Source organism: Nycticebus coucang, chromosome 4 (genome assembly GCF_027406575.1).
Source record: "Nycticebus coucang isolate mNycCou1 chromosome 4, mNycCou1.pri, whole genome shotgun sequence".
NCBI lineage: Eukaryota > Metazoa > Chordata > Mammalia > Primates > Lorisidae > Nycticebus > Nycticebus coucang.
The window spans coordinates 7,823,406-7,841,352 of NC_069783.1; the positions used below are offsets into that span (position 1 = coordinate 7,823,406).

The 17,947-nt window shown below is 45.8% G+C and overlaps 1 protein-coding gene across 1 annotated transcript in view; it reads right to left on the bottom strand.

The window, feature by feature from the left end:
- Nucleotides 1–208: 208 nt before the first annotated feature.
- The window catches only part of ITGB1BP1 (integrin subunit beta 1 binding protein 1), a 250,104-nt gene continuing 232,365 nt past the window's right edge, over nt 209–17,947 (bottom strand). Inside the window, exon 9 of the transcript XR_008379499.1 lies at nt 209–328. The gene's annotated coding sequence lies outside the window, so the exon portion shown is untranslated. The remainder of the gene's footprint in view (nt 329–17,947) is intronic.

The window sequence follows — 17,947 nt, forward strand, 5'->3', positions numbered from 1 at the left end:
GACAGAGTCTGATTCTGCCACTCTGGGTATAGTTTGGGAACTCAGCCTCAAATTCTTTTTTTTTTTTTTTTTTTGTAGAGACAGAGTCTCACTTTATGGCCCTCGGTAGAGTGCCGTGGCCTCACACAGCTCACAGCAACCTCTAACTCCTGGGCTTAAGCGATTCTCTTGCCTCAGCCTCCCGAGTAGCTGGGACTACAGGCGTCCACCACAACGCCCGGCTATTTTTTGGTTGCAGTTTGGCCGGGGCCGGGTTTGAACCCGCCACCCTCGGTATATGGGGCCAGCGCCTTACCGACTGAGCCACAGGCGCCGCCCGAGACAGAGTCTGATTCTGCCACTCTGGGTATAGTTTGGGAACTCAGCCTCAAATTCTTAAGCTCAAGTGATCCTCCTACCTCAGCTTGTCAAATAGCTGGCACTACAGGCACCTGACACATTGCCCAGCTAAGTTTTTTTTTCCTAGTAGAGACAGGCCCCACTCTTGCTCAGGCTGGTCTCTAACTCCTGAGCTCAAGCAATCTACCCATCTCAGCCTCCCAATGTGCTAGGATTATAGGCGTGACCCACTGTGCCTGGCTTAACTCCCTCATAATTTTATAGCTACTTTTCACACTTAAACAACCTAATTTATTTAAAATTTATTTTTGCTTATGATGTGAGGCAGAGATTGTAGCAGACGCCATCAGCACTGCTGTCTCCCCATGTGCTAAGACTCCGTCAGGGACAGCCTCAGCCCACCTGCGTAGGAGACAGGCAGCCTGCACCCCTCTGATCATGCTTCCTCTACAGCTTTCTCCGGGACGGAGCCAAAGCCGCCCTCCAGGGCCCGTGCTGAGTTCCTGCCCTTGCCTGTCTCTCTCCAGTCATCCTGATCCCCTACCAAGTCTTTTTTTTTTTTCCTTTTTTTTTTTTTTTTTATTGTTGGGGATTCATTGAGGGTACAATAAGCCAGGTTACACTGATTGCAATTGTTAGGTAAAGTCCCTCTTGCAATCATGTCTTGCCCCCATAAAGTGTGACACACACCAAGGCCCCACCCACCTCCCTCCTTCCCTCTTTCTGTTTCCCCCCCCATAACCATAATTGTCATTAATTGTCCTCATATCAAAATTGAGTACATAGGATTCATGCTTCTCCATTCTTGTGATGCTTTACTAAGAATAATATCTTCCACGTCCATCCAGGTTAATACGAAGGATGTAAAGTCTCCATTTTTTTTAATGGCTGAATAGTATTCCATGGTATACATATACCACAGCTTGTTAATCCATTCCTGGGTTGGTGGCATTTAGGCTGTTTCCACATTTTGGCGATTGTAAATTGAGCTGCAATAAACAGTCTAGTACAAGTATCCTTATGATAAAAGGATTTCTTTCCTTCTGGGTAGATGCCCAGTAATGGGATTGCAGGATCAAATGGGAGGTCTAGCTTGAGTGCTTTGAGGATTCTCCATACTTCCTTCCAGAAAGGTTGTACTAGTTTGCAGTCCCACCAGCAGTGTAAAAGTGTTCCCTTCTCTCCACATCCACGCCAGCATCTGCAGTTTTGAGATTTTGTGATGTGGGCCATTCTCACTGGGGTTAGATGATATCTCAGGGTTGTTTTGATTTGCATTTCTCTAATATATAGAGATGATGAACATTTTTTCATGTGTTTGTTAGCCATTCGTCTGTCGTCTTTAGAGAAAGTTCTATTCATGTCTCTTGCCCATTGATATAAGGGATCGTTGGCTTTTTTCATGTGGATTAATTTGAGTTCTCTATAGATCCTAGTTATCAAGCTTTTGTCTGATTGAAAATATGCAAATATCCTTTCCCATTGTGTAGGTTGTCTCTTTGCTTTGGTTATTGTCTCCTTAGCTGTACAGAAGCTTTTCAGTTTAATGAAGTCCCATTTGTTTATTTTTGTTGTTGTTGCAATTGCCATGGCAGTCTTCTTCATGAAGTCTTTCCCCAGGCCAATATCTTCCAGTGTTTTTCCTATGCTTTCTTGGAGGGTTTTTATTGTTTCATGCCTTAAGTTTAAGTCCTTTATCCATCTTGAATCAATTTTTGTGAGTGGGGAAAGGTGTGGGTCCAGTTTCAGTCTTTTACATGTAGACATCCAGTTCTCCCAACACCATTTATTGAATAGGGAGTCTTTCCCCCAAGGTATATTCTTGTTTGGTTTATCAAAGATTAGGTGTTTGTAAGATGTTAGTTTCATTTCTTGGTTTTCCATTCGATTCCAAGTGTCTATGTCTCTGTTTTTGTGCCAGTACCATGCTGTCTTGAGCACTCTGGCTTTGTAGTACAGACTAAAATCTGGTATGCTGATGCCCCCAGCTTTATTTTTATTACAGAGAACTGCCTTAGCTATACGGGGTTTTTTCCAGTTCCATACAAAACGCAGAATCATTTTTTCCAAATCTTGAAAGTATGATATTGGTATTTTGATAGGAATGGCATTGAATAGGTAGATTGCTTTGGGAAGTATGGACATTTTAACAATGTTGATTCTTCCCATCCATGAGCATGGTATGTTCTTCCATTTGTTAATGTCCTCTGCTATTTCCTTTCTGAGGATTTCATAGTTTTCTTTATACAGGTCCTTCACCTCCTTCATTAGGTATATTCCTAGGTATTTGATTTTCTTTGAGACTATGGTGAAGGGAGTTGTGTCCTTAATTAGCTTCTCATCTTGACTGTTATTGGTGTACACAAAGGCTACTGACTTGTGGACATTGATTTTATATCCTGAAACATTACTGTATTTTTTGATGACTTCTAGGAGTCTTGTGGTTGAGTCTTTGGGGTTCTCTAAGTATAAGATCATGTCGTCAGCAAAGAGGGAGAGTTTGACCTCCTCTGCTCCCATTTGGATTCCCTTTATTTCCTTGTCTTGCCTAATTGTATTGGCTAGAACTTCCAGCACTATGTTGAATAGTAAAGGTGACAGAGGACAACCTTGTCTGGTTCCAGTTCTAAGAGGAAAAGCTTTGAGTTTTACTCCATTCAGTAAAATATTGGCTGTGGGTTTGTCATAGATAGCTTCAATCAGTTTTAGAAATGTGCCACCTATGCCTATACTCTTCAGAGTTCTAATTAGAAAAGGATGCTGGATTTTATCAAATGCTTTTTCTGCATCTATTGAGAGGATCATGTGATCTTTATTTTTGCCTCTGTTAATATGGTGGATAACGTTTATAGACTTGCGTATGTTAAACCAGCCTTGCATCCCTCCCCTACCAAGTCTTACAGGGAGCACATCTTAATAAATCACCTTCTCACTAATCCTCATCTCAAGTTCTGTTACTGAGAAACCCAACATAAGACAGAGGTGAAATTTTATCTTTTCCAAGTGGATAGCTAACTTCCCAACATCCTTCATATATATACATATTATTTTAATTACAATAGATAGACATGTTTGCCCAACATTCTTTATGGAATAATCCAAACTTCTCCACTGATTAGGAAGGTCATGATTACTCCATGGCAGCAGTATTAGCTTCTGGGAGAGCTCTTTGCCCCAGGCACCCACAGAGAAGGGCTGGTAAATACCTCAGAACCCTGCAAAGTGAGGTCCAGGCTCTTGAGGATGAGTGTCAGCAGCTTGCTCACAGTTCTCCCACAGGGACTCCCGAATGTCAATCACTTCCCAGCGTGGACCATATGATGAACCTTAAAGCAGGTAGGGCCAGAGCCTAAAGGGCTTGTTTCTTTCAAGAACGATATGATAACACTAAAGTAAATTTGTGAGGCCATAGTCGTAATCTCACTATTCTAATGCAAAACCTATTTCCCCCTTTTGTATGTGTCTCCCGCTCTGGGCCATGTCTGGACACTACCATGCTGTTGCCACTTAGTGTACTTACACTCTTGGAGTCTGCTTTTAAAAAATTATATCATGGCGCAGCGCCTGTGGCTCAGTGAGTAGGGCACCGGCCCCATATGCCGAGGGTGGCGGGTTCAAGCCCAGCCCCGGCCAAACTGCAACCAAAAATAGCCGGGCGTTATAGTGGGCGCCTATAGTCCCAGCTGCTTGGGAGGCTGAGGCAAGACAATCGCGTAAGCCCAAGAGTTAGAGGTTGCTGTGAGCTGTGTCACGCCACAGCACTCTACCGAGGGCGGTACAGTGAAACTCTGTCTCTACAAAAAAAAAAAAAAAATTATATCATGAAATTCTTTGAGGTTTATACACACTCATAAAAATGATCATTCTTTTAAAAGGCTACATGTAGATCAGCTGTCATTTGTTTTAGACATTCTCTTGTGGCTGGATATTTTAGACACATATAAGCTTTTGCTTTATTAGAGAACGTGGCAGTGCACAAACAATATTTCCTTTACCAGAATGCTACAGTCTAAATGTCCCCTCAAAAACATGTTGGTGTGGGATGGGGAGGTGGGAGACGGAAGAGGGAAGGGTGAGGGGGACTGGTGTGCTCCGCTTAATGGGCACAATGTAAGGGTGTATGGCATTGTAAAAGAGGGATTTTACCTAACAAATGCAAATATTGTAACCTAATTGTGCCCTGATATGAATCTGAAAATTTAAAAAAAATTTTTAAAAATTTTTGCCATGTTGGCACTTAATCCCCTATATGGCAGTATTAAAGTCTGGGACCTTTTAGAGGTGACTGGGTCACGTCTTTGTGGATTAATGTGGGTTAATGGATTAATGGGCCATCTCGGGAGTGGAACTGGTGGTTTTATAAGAAAAGGAAGAGAGACTCAGGCAATCATGTCAGCATGTTCAGCCTCCTGTGCCACCTGGGAATTCTTCAGAGAGTCCTCACCAGCAAGAAGACCCTCAGCAGATGTGACCCCGCAACCCTGGACTTCTCAGCCTTGAGAGCTATAAGAAATAAAATTCCTTTTCTTTATGGATTGCCCAGTTTCAGGTATTCTGTTACAAGCAGCATGAAACGGACTAAGATACCAATAATGTATTTGTGGTGACCCAGGAAAGTCTCCCGTAAGTTTGTAATTCCAGAGAAAATGTGGAGGATGCATATTTTTAAGCTATATGCTCAGGTATGCAAAATGTATCTTTCTTTAGCTGTAGAGAGCTAGACTTAGTCTCTATCTTTAGCCTCTATTCCTCTTAGTCACAGAAAATAAAATCTTGCCAATTCAAATTTTTTTTCAGTTGACTCATAATAAAATTAGATAATTTATGGGTTTCTGCTCCCTACTTTCTCCCTAGAGCTTCAGCTAATTTCCATGGGGCATTTTTAGCATTAGGGCATGAGGGGAAGTAGCTGGTTCCCTCTGGGCTGGTATCACACAGACGTGGGCATGCCCATGTGTGTGTTAACGGAGGATACTCCCATACGGCGCTGATGGAGCGCCTACGGGATGAGGTTCTTCATACTTCACAGATATTAATGTAACCCTCATAACAACCCTACCAAGTGGGCAACAGTGTTAATTGCCATTTCACAGATAAGGAGACTAAGAGGTTGTATAACTTGCCCAAGGTCACAGGCCTAAAAATGGTAGGTTTGGGATTCAAGGTCATGCATTCAATTGCGAGAGCCAGCCCTCCTAACTGCTCTGCCGTCAGTCTTGCAGTCCCTACCACCGTCCTTCTTCCAGGCCATAAGGATCCTTGGGGACCTCCAGTTTTAACATCCAGACAGAGCCTATCTCAGCCACACCAGGAAAAGCCTCTGGCTGCTCTTCACACCTGGGGGCAGGTGCAGAGTGGAGGGCTGTCATAGGCTGGTTGATCGTGAACATATCTGGAAGCTTCTCCCACGCCTATCTGACTCTGGGGCTCAGCCTGAGGAGGGCAGGGGCAGGCCCACGGCACTGGTGGGAAGAACCCCTTGTGCATGGTGGCATCCTGAGAGGGTGGGAAGAACCACTTTTGCGTGGTGGCATCCTGTTCTAAAGCCTCCTGCCCTATCTTATGCTTGTACCACAGCTTTTCAAACTTTAAAGCAGGGACACTCAAGCCTGATGCATATTAGAATCACATGGGGAGATTTATTTTTATTTTTTTTTATTTTTATTTATTTATTTATTTATTTTTTTTGTAGAGACAGAGTCTCACTGTACCGCCCTCGGGTAGAGTGCCGTGGCGACACACAGCTCACAGCAACCTCTAACTCTTGGGCTTACGCAATTCTCTTGCCTCAGCCTCCCGAGCAGCTGGGACTACAGGCGCCCGCCACAACGCCCGGCTATTTTTTTGTTGCAGTTTGGCCGGGGCCGGGCTTGAACCTGCAACCCTCAGCATATGGGGCCGGCGCCTTACCAACTGAGCCACAGGCGCCGCCCGGGAGATTTATTTTTAAAATATTTATACTAGGCTCCAGCTCCAGGGATTTTGTTTTTTGTCTTTTTTTTTTGCAGTTTTTGGCCAGGGCTGGGTTTGAACTTGCCACCTCCGGCATATGGGGCTGGCGCCCTACTCCGTTGAGCCACAGGTGCTGCCCAGCTCCAGGGATTTTGATTCAATCACTTTGTGCTGTGCCAGGCATGGGTACTTTTGTTTTTTAATCTCCCAGGTGATTCTACCATGAGCCCAGGGCCAAAAAATCACAGCTTTAAAATCATGAATCTAATACCTTTGTTCTTCATAACAACTTGCCCTTGCAGCCACAGAAGCCTTGTCTCTCTAGAAGGTGTGCCGGGCAGGGGGTGAGTTCATGCAGCAGACAATTCTCTTTTTTTGACCTTACAGCAACTGAACTTTCCTATATTTAGGGGATTTCCCACCTATCTTCATGTGAGAAAAGCCCCCTTCTGCTTCTGGAAGCTGAAAGCCAGATCCTTGCGCCTCTAACCTCCCTGCAGATTGTGCACGGCCTTGCTCCTGAACTGGGAATTCATCACTAAAAAAAGCAGAGAGAATTCTCTCTGGCAGCAGCTATTCTTTTTTTTTTTTTTTGGCCGGGGCTGGGTTTGAACCCGCCACCTTCGGCATATGGGACCGGTGCTCTACCCCTCTGAGCCACAGGCGCCGCCCGGCAGCAGCTATTCTAATGGTGGCATCCTGGCATGTCTAGTGGCCAGAGTCAGGGGCCACGGTGTCCCAGGAGGCCTGCCGCTGCTTTGCAGTTTGGAGGTGGCTCTGGCTATGAAGTCTGGGCCTTTCTGGAGATTCCAAGTCCTCTCATCACCTGAAGACAAGTCTCATTGTACTTCCATGAGCCAGACTTGGATTCTCTTTGCTTCAAAGAACCTGCTTGGTGCCAGAGTCAGAGGAAGGCTCTTTGCGCGCTGTCCAGCCAGCAGAGCATAAACAAGCAGCGCGGCCCCGCTCTCCTGAAGCCATCTCCCAGCCTCCGGAGCCACGGGTGCTAGACCACTGTGTCACAGCCTGAGGGTCTGGAGGCGATCTTCTGAAGCTCATCAGGTGAGGCTTGTGCATGCTGAGGCTGAAGACTCACTGGACTAAATGGTGGGTTTAAAGCCTCAGCAGGGGACTAAAGAGTTAGGTGCAGGAACAGAGTTCTCATGATGAAAAGAGACTGAAGACCACCAAGGACAGAATATTCATTTCTGGGTGAGAAAACCCAAATCTAGAGAGAAGTGATTTTCTCAAGATCAGTCAGTTCACAGGGGGCAAGAGTGGGGAACAGAGGATTCTGGAAGACTTAGAGCACTGGCACTGGGGGTGGGTGGGTGGGAGGACTTGTGGTCATTAGTCGGGGCCCACCGGGGAGAGAAGACAGAGGAGCAGAGCTGGCTCACAGACTGGGAGGCAATCCAGAGACTGGCAACAGCGGGAAGCCACCATCACTGTGGGTGACATTAGCAGAGCCAGGGCCAGGCCATGTGGCAGAGGCTGGGGCTGCAGGAGGCCACCCGCTGAGTTGAAGCCCTGGGGACCTGCCCCAGCTGCAGGGAGGCAGCTCCAGGCAGAGCTTCAGGAGAAACAGCCTGGCTACCACCTCTCACTTCCTCCTGACACCCACCAGAGAGTCCCATGGCCATGCACCCCAGAAACCAGCTGACCGAGCCTGGGGACACAGCCTGCTGGGATCAGAGCCTCTCTGTACCAGAAAGGAGAAGATGAGAGAAGGGTCTGAGGGACAGCAGGCCACAACCCAAACATCTAGAGAGCTGGTCCTCCTTTGGTTTCCCCAAACGGGTGTGGGAGGTGGGGGGTGGAGGGGACTTGCTCAAATTAGGAAGTAGCAGAAATGGATGAGAACCCAGTTCTCTGGAGTCCCAGTCCTACGCTCTGGGCAGGAAGTGCAGCAGAGCTGGAGGCTCCTATCTGCTTCTGGTTTGGGCTCAAGCCCCTTTTTCTCCCGAGGCCCAAGGGTCAGCTGCCCTTGAGGCATTTTGAGATTTGAATGTGGTGGGGATGTTGGGGATGAGGGCAGAGCGCAGGTGGCGGTGGCCCTGCCCACTGAATGGTGAGGAGGTGACTCTCCATCTGAAGGGTACTGGGTAACACGGAAAAATAAAGAAACTTAACTGCCTCTTACCCTGAGGATTCCATGTGCCACTTGAGTAATGTGGGACACCTGAGGCTTCATAAGACCAGGACAGGAACTTGGCTTGTCATCACTTCCTTCTTGGTTTACTTGTGGAGGAAGATAAACTCCAGATATATTAGGAAAATAAAATTCTAAAAATTGAGGGTTGGCCTGGCGTAGTGGCTCACACCTGTAATCCTCGCACTCTGGGAGGCTGAAGAGGGAGGATCCCTTGAGCTCAGGAGTTCAAGACCATCCTGAGCAAGAGGGAGAGCCTCCCCTTCCCCTGTCTCTACTAAGATTAGAAAAACTAGCCGGGCTCAGCGCCTGTAGATTGGTGGTTAGGGCACCGACCACATACGCCTGGGCTGGCGGGTTTGAACCCCGCCCAGGCCTGCTAAAAACAACAATGACAACTGCAAAAAAAAATAGCTGAATGTTGTAGTGGTCACCTATAGTTCCTGCTACTTGGGAGGCTGAGGCAAGAGAATCACTTAAGTCCAAGAGTTTGAGGTTGCTGTGAGCTGTGACACCACAGCACTCTACTGGGGGCAATATAGTGAGACTCTGACTCAAAAAAAAAAAAAAAAAGGAAATAAAAGAAAAACTAGCCGGGCGTGGTAGCAGATGCCTGTCATCCCAGCTACTCAGGAGGCTGAACCAAGAGCATCACTTGAACCCAAGGGTTTTGGGGTTGCTGTGAGCTATGATGACACCACAGCACTCTACCCAGGTCAACAGAGTGACCCTCTGTCTCGAAAAAGAAATAAAGGGTTGGACACGGTGTTTCACATCTGTAATCCCAGCACTCTGGGAGGCTGAGGCGGGCAGATTGCCTGAGCTCACCAGTTCAAGACCAGCCTGAGCTAGAGCAAGACCCCATATCTAAAAATAGCCAGGTATTATGGTGGGCACCTGTAATCTCAGCTACTCGGGAGGCTGAGGCAAGACAATCGCTTGAGCCCAGGAGTCTGAGGTTGCTGTGAGCTATGATGCCATAGCACTCTAGTGGGGGCAACAAAGTGAGATTCTGTCTCAAAAAAGAAAGAAAGAAAGAAAGTAAGCAAGGGTTAGAAGGCTACAACCAGATCTTGAAGCCAGTGTCCTCATTTACAGATAAAGGATCCTATTCGAAGAGGTGATGTGATTTGCCAAAGCCACATGATGTGTTAGTGGTAATTCTATTCATCTTGACGTCTGCAGGAGCATCCTCTGTCTAGGTGACTTAACTTCCCAGTGGCCAGTGATCAAGGATATAGGAGGGTAAGTTGGGAAAAGGGCCTGAGCCTTCGCTCTGCTTCCTCCGTGGCCTGTTAGATCCATGGTGTGACATTCCATGGCCCCCTGGGCACCTTTGTCCATCAGTGAGCAGGAGCTGACCAGCCAGAGTGAACCCTGGACAGTGAGCGGGGAGGCCCAGTTCTCACCATGCCTCTGGGACTAACCTGACTAAGGGAAAGTCACTAAACACCAGTGTCCTCAGGACGCAGTGACCCTAAAGGTCCCTTCCGGCTCTAGGATTTAATGAAATCTGTCAGCCACTGGCTGCTCTGCCTGCCTTTTATCAACAATGTCTGTTTGCAGAACAAGAGCCTTTCATCTCAATGTTGTGCTTTCAGCTCTGTCCACTTGACCCTCCATCAATATTCAGCACAACAATAAGTCAGCGCCGTGCAGTCTGTGTCCCTAAACACATTGGCCGGCAAGTCACTGGAAGGACTGCATTCTCTGGGCTGTGCTGTCAATTCTGACTTCAAAGACACAAGGTCACGCAACACTTCACATAGTTCCCGGTGAGCTGACCAAAATTTGAAAAATCTAAAGAGATGGCTGTGCTGACTCTTCTAACACAGCGTGAGATGGCCCTTTCATATTCAATCTAAACTATTTGTTTTCCCATGGGATTAGGCAGAGAGGTAGAAGTTCTGAGCATTCTCTTTACCATAAGACATTTATCTGGAGCTGATTTTTGTCCAAGAATGTCAAAACACTTTACATCCCAAGACCATGATCTAAACGTCTGGATAGAAAACAGAGTTCCGTGGGCCCAAAGCAACAGAAATCTCCACTCAGCAAATAACTTATTTGCACCTAGGTGGTAAATTAATTATTGAACCTTCTTTTAAATCTCCTCCTTATGTGGTGGGCTTTAAATGGTTAAAAGCAAAAGTGCAAAGAATGTACTTTCTTATTCTCTGCCAGAGTTTGGCCCTGCCTCCTTAGACTAGAAGGAGCAGGACACACCCTGGAAATGGGTTTGTTTTATGTCCAGGAGGAAGTTCTCTCCCTGATGCCATGGCGGGGGTGGGTGGGGGGGCAGTCCATTTCTGCCAACTCAACAAGGTTTCCTGGGGTAGATATACAGTCCCTCCTGCAGTCAGTGAGACAGAACTACAGAATGAATGGCTGAGAAAACCTGTAAGGACAGCATGGTGATGCAGCCTGATGCCCAAGACAGCAGCTGGGGAGGGGCCAGAGGAGCAGAAGAATGAATGTGGAGGGAACCAGAAAAAGAGCAGAATAGAGGGGCACCTTGAGGATGAGACAGGACTTCATAGACCATAAAGGTGGTACACACGCCTGGGCAGCCCTTCTCCACGATTCCAATGAATTTAGCCCTGGTACCTTAAAACATTCATTGAATGTAATGCATTATATATGTGTATACACTGAGTGTTAGCACATACATACATAGGCGTGGCATGCGTTGTATGTAATATATCGTCTGTGTACGCACATACAGAAATTCCAGAGGTTCGCTAGGGAATAAATACCCCAGCGACCAGCATCTGTGAGTGACTGCGGGCAGCAGATTGAGTAGAGGAGTTCAGCTGTGAGGTAGAATGTGGTCACAACAGGTTTCAGGCAAACCCTTACCCCCTGGGAAGTCCTGGAACCAGGATGGACCTTCCTCATCACCTGGCTTTAATTTAAGAATGGCCTTGATCCCTATTCAATAAATGGTGTTGGGAGAACTGGATGTCTACATGTAAAAGACTGAAACTGGACCCACACCTTTCCCCACTCACAAAAATTGATTCAAGATGGATAAAGGACTTAAATTTAAGGCGTGAAACAATAAAAATCCTCAAAGAAAGCATAGGAAAAACACTGGAAGATATTGGCCTGGGGAAAGACTTCATGAAGAAGACTGCCATGGCAATTGCAACAACAAAAATAAACAAATGGGACTTCATTAAACTGAAAAGCTTCTGTACAGCTAAGGACACAATAACCAAAGCAAAGAGACAACCTACACAATGGGAAAGGATATTTGCATATTTTCAATCAGACAAAAGCTTGATAACTAGGATCTATAGAGAACTCAAATTAATCCACATGAAAAAAGCCAACAATCCCATATATCAATGGGCAAGAGACATGAATAAAACCTTCTCTAAAGATGACAGACGAATGGCTAACAAACACATGAAAAAATGTTCATCATCTCTATATATTAGAGAAATACAAATCAAAACAACCCTGAGATATCATCTAACCCCAGTGAGAATGGCCCACATCACAAAATCTCAAAACTGCAGATGCTGGCGTGGATGTGGAGAGAAGGGAACACTTTTACACTGCTGGTGGGACTGCAAACTAGTACAACCTTTCTGGAAGGAAGTATGGAGAAACCTCAAAGCACTCAAGCTAGACCTCCCATTTGATCCTGCAATCCCATTACTGGGCATCTACCCAGAAGGAAAAAAACCCTTTTATCATAAGGACACTTGTACTAGACTGTTTATTGCAGCTCAATTTACAATCACCAAGATGTGGAAACAGCCTAAATGCCCACCAACCCAGGAATGGATTAACAAGCTGTGGTATATGTATACCATGGAATACTATTCAGCCATTAAAAAAAATGGAGACTTTACATCCTTCGTATTAACCTGGATGGACGTGGAAGACATTATTCTTAGTAAAGCATCACAACAATGGAGAAGCAGGAATCCTACGTACTCAATTTTGATATGAGGACAATTAATGACAATTAAGGCTATGGGGGGGGAGGAAAAGCAGAAAGAGGGACGGAGGGAGGGGGGTGGGGCCTTGGTGTGTGTCACACTTTATGGGGGCAAGACATGATTGCAAGAGGGACTTTGCCTAACAATTGCAATCAATGTAACCTGACTTACTGTACCCTCAATGAATCCCCAACCATAAAAAAAAAAAAAGAATGGCCTTGAGAAAAGGGGGCCAAGAATGGGTACCCCTCTGATTCACCAATCACCCAACACAGGTGGCCTGGTAGGAGGGTAGGGGAAATTTAGCACTGCTGTAAAAAAGTTTCACAAACTAGGTGACTTAAACTACTTATTTAAGAAGAAATCAATTGTCTCACAAATGGATTCTAGAATTCCAGGATCAAGATGTTGACAGAGGCTCAGCGCCTGTGGCTCAAGTGGCTAAGGCTCCAGCCACATACACCAGAGCTGGCGGGTTTGAATCCAGCCCGGGCTGCCAAACAACAATAACAGCTGCAACAACAAAATAAATAAATAGCCGGGCATTGTGGTGGGTGCCTGTAGTCTCAGCTACTTGGGAGGTGGAGGCAGGAGACTCGCTTGAGTCCAGGAGTTGGAGGTTGCTTTGAGCTGTGATGCCACAGCACTCTACCCAGGGCAACAGCTTGAGGCTCTGTCTCAAAAAAAAATGTCAACAGAATTGGCTCCTTCTGAGGACTCTGAGAGAGAATCTGTTCCAGGCCTCTCCCCTTGGCTTGGTGATGGTCATCTGCCCCCTGAGTCCCCCTTTTTATGAAGACATCAGTCATATTAAATTAAAGTCTACCTAATGACTTCATCTTACCTTGATTGCCTCTTTAAAGACCCTGTCTCTAAACAAGGTCACACTCTGAGGCATAGGACTCCAACACAGCTCGTTCTGGGGCACATGGTTCCACCCATAACAGATGTCAAGTGACTTATAGGCCCTAGGGTAGGGTGTCAAAAGGGCAGCAGACTGAAAGTGACCAAACCTCGAGTCTGGTTTTAGCCTGACACTGTTTTAGCAAGACACAGGATGGCTGACGCAAAAAAGGGAAGGCACACAGGTTCCACATTTCATGCCGTCCACATTCACTTGTTCTCTGGACTGCTGTATTAAGGAATTATGGGGCTCCTTTGCCCCCTGAAAAATGCTCTGATTGAGTGCAAGGTTTTCTACAGTTTGGGGAGGTGGCACAGCACAAGAGGCCATGGCCCTGCCATCTGTGTGTCAGGTTACCTTTGAGCTCCTGTGCAGAGGATGGACGCCACTCAAAAAGGGCTTAGTGATTGATGTTAACAGATTCTGGTGTTGGCATGACTGTCAGTCAGTAACCAACATCAGCTGAACATCCATTAAGTACCAATTGTGCAGGACCACTCTTTCCTCTAGTAAAAGGCAGAAACGTCAGCAGAAAGGAGAGGACCCAGGCCCCAACGTTCTGATTGGGACATCTCTATAAAACAGCAGATGCCATGTTACTTAAGCTCAATCAGTTCAAATGGTCTTCTCTACCTCAGCAGTACTGACATCTTTTTGTTGTAGGGGACTGTCTTGTACATTTAGCATTGTGGCAGCATCCCTGTCCTCTCTCCACTAGGTGCCAGGGCACCTCTGAGTTGTGACTGTCCAAATTGCTGATGTTGAGAGCCACTAATTTAGACCCAGCAAGGCAATCTCATTTATTGATAATGCACAAACTCAACCTTCAAGACTCTTTCCTCTAACAATTCTATCTTGCTGTAACAAGAAACTGTTCTGAAGAACCACGTCGCTCACAGTAATGGCCAAAGCTTCTATGACAATTTTTCAAGAATATAAACCAATTGGGGTGGTGCCTGCAGCTCAAAGGAGTAGGGCACCGGCCCCATATGCCGGAAGTAGCGGGTTCAAAAAAAACAAAAATGCGCAAGAAAGAATATAAACCAATTACAAACCAAAACATGGACAAACACAACCCACAGCCATGGCAGAGCTCTTAAACGTATGCTAAAAAGGGCACACCTAGAGCCTTAAACATACAGACATTCCTAAGAGACATGTGACTAAGGACAATGGGTAAGTGCTGCCTTAGCAGACACGCATGCCAGGGAAATGTTTCTGATTGTCAGGCATTTCAGCCGATCTGCATATGAATCTCAACTCTACCATGTATTAGTCACTGCAAAATGGGGATAAAAATAGATGGTAGAGATTACTAATTACTTACCTTCATGTGTCTTTTTCCTTATTGTCACCAGAAAGAAAAGACTATAGTCCCCAGACTTACAAAGATAGGGGAGTGACTTTCCCTACTACTGCCCTTTCCTTCTTCCTGTTGCTTGGAACAAGGATGTGATAACTGGAGCCCTAGCAGCCATCTTGGACCCAAGAGGAACCCTTAAGAAAGGAAGTCATGTGCTGAGAAAGCAAAAAGACAGGAGCCTAGTTCCTTGATAATAGCAGGGAATTGCCCACCTTTAGACCTCCTTTATGTGAAAGAGAAATATAATTACATTAGTTAAGCTAATCTATTTTTTTTTTTTTTGAGACAGAGTCTCACTTTGTCACAGTAGAGTCCTATGGTGTCAGCACTCAAGCGATTCTCTTGCCTCAGCCGCCCAAGTAGCTTGGACTACAGGCACCTGCCACAATGCCCGGCTACTCTTTTTCTTTTTTAGCGAATAATAATTTTTATTTATTTCTGTTTTTTTATTTTATGTTTATTATTATTTTTTTTATTCTTGGGGATTCATTGAGGGTACAGAAAACCTGGTTACATTGATTGCATTTGTTAGGTAAAGTCCCTCTTATAATTATGTCCTGCCTCCAAGAAGTGTGTCACACACATGACTCCCTTCCTCCTTCCCTTTCTCTGCTCCCCCATTCCTCCTCTGCTCATCATGTACTAGGTCATCAATATGTTTTTTAGAGGCAAGGTCTCACTCTGGCTCAGATGGGTCTCGAACCTGTGAGCTCAGGGAATCCACCGGACTCGGCCGCCTAGAGTCCTAGGATTACAGACGTGAGCCACCACGCCCAGCCTCAATTAAGCTAATTTTATTCTAAGTTTTCAGGTCATATACAGCTCAACCTAATCCTACCTTGTAGGGAGGATCATGATATGTGAACATAAAGCCTCAAATGTGATCCCTGGTGCCTTTATGATGAGGTCAGGACCAGCTGGTGGTCAGTCTACTGCAAGAGTGGCATAGAGGATCATAAACCATATTTTGCCTATTCTTTTTTTTTAGACCATCTCACTCTGTTGCCCAGGCTAGAGTGCTATGGTGTCATAGCTCACAGCAACCTCAAACTCTTGGGCTCAAGCAATCGTTCTGCCTCAGCCTCCCAAGTAACTGGGACTATAGGCACCCACCACCACACCCAGTTAATTTTTTCTATTTTTAGTAGAGACAGGGTCTCACTTTTGTTCAGGCTAGTCTTGAATTCCTGAGTTCAAACAATCCACCTGCCTCACCCTCCCAGAGTGCTAGGATTATAGGCATGAGCTATAATAATACCACGCCTGGCTATTTTTGCCTATTCTTAAATATTTTCTTTTAATTTAAAATGTACATTCATTCAGTCACCCATATTTTGAGTAGTTGCACCCAATTAGAGTTTCCCATGTCTCCTTAGAATTCCACAAGTAGTAATTTACCCTTAGTCAATCTTTTATGTAAAATAAAGTTGTTGTTTCTAGATGAACAACTCTCAGATTTCAGTGGTCACATGTGTATCATTAAACCATGTAATTAAAATAACGAACATGATTAGTATGAACAGGTTGGGGAGGCATGCAGCCCTGTGGCAGGAGCAGGGGTGTAAGCAGGGCGTGATGCGAGCTTCCGCCTGAGGTCAGCACCTTTGGTAATGAGAGGAAAGGCAGGTGTCCATTGGTCAGTGTCCGAGGAGAAAGAATAAGTTAATATTACTTGATGTACTGTACAGATCATCAACATTTCACAGTTGCCAAGTTAGAGCCTTGCCCCATTTTACAGAAAAGGAAATTGAGGCTCAAGGATATTAAGTCTCTGACCTAATTCTCAGTCACTGGCAGGGCAGGACTCCCAGTGGCCATCTGCTGGGCTCCAAAATGTGCACTCTCTTCATTACCCCGTATTTCTGTTACACAGAAATAAGAGAGTAGATGTCAAATATATTAACAGTAGAGTATAAATGTCTAAACACAACAATTAAATAAGTGAGGTGAAGGCTATGTTAACCAGTTTGATGTAAACATTCCAAATTGTATATAAAATCAGCACATTGTACCCCATAAATGCAGTAATGTACACAGTTATGATCTAATAAAAAAAACAAAAAATGAAATGAGAGAAAGTTCGTCTCACCAAGTTTATTCAGCATCTGGTCAACAGTAAAGAATTCTTGCTGCTTCGTCTTCTGATTTCCAGTGGTCTACGTGAACAGAGTGTTTGGGAGAATATAGAAAATGCTACTTTTAAGGGAAGTGCTCTTCCAAAAATAGCCAATTCACAGGCATCTGCATCTGGGACTGTGCCATCCCTCCTTTTCCCAAACAGCTCCTTTGCCAGGCATGGTCTTGATAGTGGTCAGTTTGGTCAGTGTTTGTGCCTCATCAATTGCCAAAGAGTTTGCACGTCACGGCTGGCTAATCCTGGCACCAAACCCCAACAAGCTGCATTTCCCAAGGGGGCTCTGGAGAGATCAATAAAAGTCAAAGAAAGCTGAGTCTACAGCTAAATTTAATTATTGTTTGAGAATATTTTGGGCCAGAACAAATAGAAGACACACCTCGCACAAACGTGGCCCCTCTAGAGTCTGATTCGTTAGTTCATTCCGCCACTGTCACTGAACTCACCTGTGCTGGGTCCCAGCGACGCAGTCACCATCGGGGCAGTCCCTCCTCCCAGGGGAGTCACAGGCTGATGGAGACCAACAGGTGAATGAGGAAAACACAAAGCAGGGGCCAGGGAGCTTCAGAGTAGGGCAGTGACTCTGGACTGGGTAAGGGGAAGAGGGCCCGAGAGCCCTGTGAGGGGGGTTTGTGGAGCTGAGCCTGGAAGAACCAGTGGAGAGGGTGGTGAGGAAAGTGGGGTCCAGGAAAAGTGCAGCATGAAGGGCAGACGAAGGGGGCTCTGGAACACAGATGGAGTACAGAGGGCCAGGGGAGGGAACTGGGTCCTCAGATCTGCAAGAAGCTCTTAGGAGGGTCCTTGAGGGCCTGAGCTCTCCTGCTCAGCCTCTGTCCAGGTCACCTCTGCCTACCATATTCCCATAGCACCGCCACTCCCATCCCTTTGCCCCATTAACTCCAGTTCAACATTTAGAGTTCAGCTGAGAAGTCACTTCCTTGGGGTTCTTCTACCTAGCTGTCTCCCCCACTCCACAAGGACAGAAATAGAGACTGTTCACCACTCTGTTGCCAGAACCAAGACAGTGCCGGGAACATAAGGCAGCATATATGTAGGTCGAGTAAGTGAATGAATGGGTCAGGTCACTGAGGATCCTGTAAACCACACATAGGAGCTTATGTTTTTTTTGTGTGGTTTTTGGCCGGGGCTG